Source organism: Notothenia coriiceps, unplaced genomic scaffold (genome assembly GCF_000735185.1).
Source record: "Notothenia coriiceps isolate Sejong01 unplaced genomic scaffold, NC01 NC01_scaffold00009652, whole genome shotgun sequence".
Taxonomy (NCBI): domain Eukaryota; kingdom Metazoa; phylum Chordata; class Actinopteri; order Perciformes; family Nototheniidae; genus Notothenia; species Notothenia coriiceps.
Window position 1 is genome coordinate 320,064 of NW_011342353.1, and position 1,685 is coordinate 321,748.

The 1,685-nt window shown below is 47.8% G+C and overlaps 1 protein-coding gene across 2 annotated transcripts in view; it reads right to left on the reverse strand.

Annotated features, from left to right (window-relative positions):
* Positions 1 to 1,685, reverse strand: part of zbtb4 (zinc finger and BTB domain containing 4) — a 14,350-nt gene extending 12,665 nt beyond the window's left edge. The window contains exon 1 of one of the 2 annotated variants that reach the window (XM_010771096.1): positions 1,601 to 1,685. The gene's annotated coding sequence lies outside the window, so the exon portion shown is untranslated. Of the gene's footprint in view, positions 1 to 1,452; positions 1,581 to 1,600 lie in introns of those variants that run through there. The other variant, XM_010771097.1, reaches the window with a different exon arrangement.

Consider the following 1,685-nt stretch of genomic DNA (forward strand, 5'->3'; position numbering starts at 1 on the left):
TGTAAACTGTTGTATTGGTGGTGTTTTCGGATGCAGCTCCACGCACCAGCGAAACCTGCCCATGTTCTAAAATCGCCACACTCTCCACGCTCCGTTAACTCCCAGCCCAGCACGTAATTCCAATAATGCCGCTCGCTGCAACACAATCATAGGAGGCCCCTCGGAAACAGTAGGGCCACAACAGTAACGCCGGAGCGCGGTAACACTACACCGGTGACCTTTTTGAGGTAATTTCCACAAAATCATTTTCAATTTAAAGCGTGCTCCTTGTTTAAAAGGGGTGTGAAAGTCCCCTTTGGAGTTCTCAGTCTCAAACTACCAAGACACATTTGAGTTTTAGTAAGGCTGAGCCAGAACGGCATGGTACAACAGTCACCGTAAACTGCAAGTAAAACTATGGCAAGTTAGAAAAGATGAAGCGCTGCACCGAATTGCATTCGCATCCTTATGTATGTTGCATATAATAAAATATCTGCATAATCAAACAAAGCAAACCAACTTGTTCTTGAAGTCTTTAAGAGTTGCATGATAGCATATCTATGAAGAGTAGAAAAAAAGACAAATACTATTCTCCAATGGGGGACCCAGGCACAACTGACCAAAATACAAATGACAGCATCATCTGTGTGACACCACCGAGCAGCGGGAAAGTACAGTTCCTCTTGCTGACCTATGACCCCTACCCTACTGTAGCAGTGTGCATCATATATTCCATATAGAAAGCAGAGGGGCTTGGCTTGGCATCCATGGAAACCAGGAATGTGGAGTAGTTGGCAGCAGATGCTGTGTTGTTGTTGGAGAAAGAAAAAAAAGTAAGGCTTCGGGCAGCAACAACGGGGTTAGTGACATCAATATGCCCTCTGCTGCTCTACCAGAGACAACCTCCAGCCGAAAAACAGGCTGGGAAAATGGAGGACAAACTGGGCGGCCCGTGACCGAAATAAGAGACAGAACCAGCCGGTGGAACCAGAGATGTTTACCGTCGCCAACATGCAAGTTTGTCCGCTAAAACACTTCCTGGGATGTTGCTAGTAACTTGATGAGGAGGATTGGAAGATGGGCCCACCATGTTAAGACCCCTACAACAAACCTCTCATCTCTTCTGACGTGTGTTTGGCAGCCCCCCCACCCGCCCCCTTTCTGCGGTGTATCACAAAGAGGCTTTCGATACATTAAAAGTTTCATCACAATCACAAAACGAGTCATCGCTCTTCAAAGAGAACTGCGTGGTGCGCCAGCCACAGAGAAGAGGATGAGGGAGACGAGGCCTGTTACTGGCACACACACACACAAACACACACACACACACACACACACACACACACATACACACATATATACACACAGGCAGATCCAGTACAGGGACACACACACACACAAATACACGTCCACATACACACACTGCATAAAAAACACACTCACGCCCCGACACACGCACGGTTTAATAAAAACCTTTTCCTCCTCTTCACGCGCAGAGCAAGCAGTGCCACAGCAGCAGAGAGAAGCAGGAAAACAGGCAGGAAAACAACAGATTTCAGCGTCTCTTCCTCTTATTCTCCCCGGCTGTCTCTCAGGAAGGCAAGCATACAAGAGAACGTACCTCGGAAAACCTCCTGCTGCATCTCTGCTGCGATGTGTTCTCTCCCCTCACACTCCCTCTCCCTCTCTCTCTCTCTCTCTCTCTC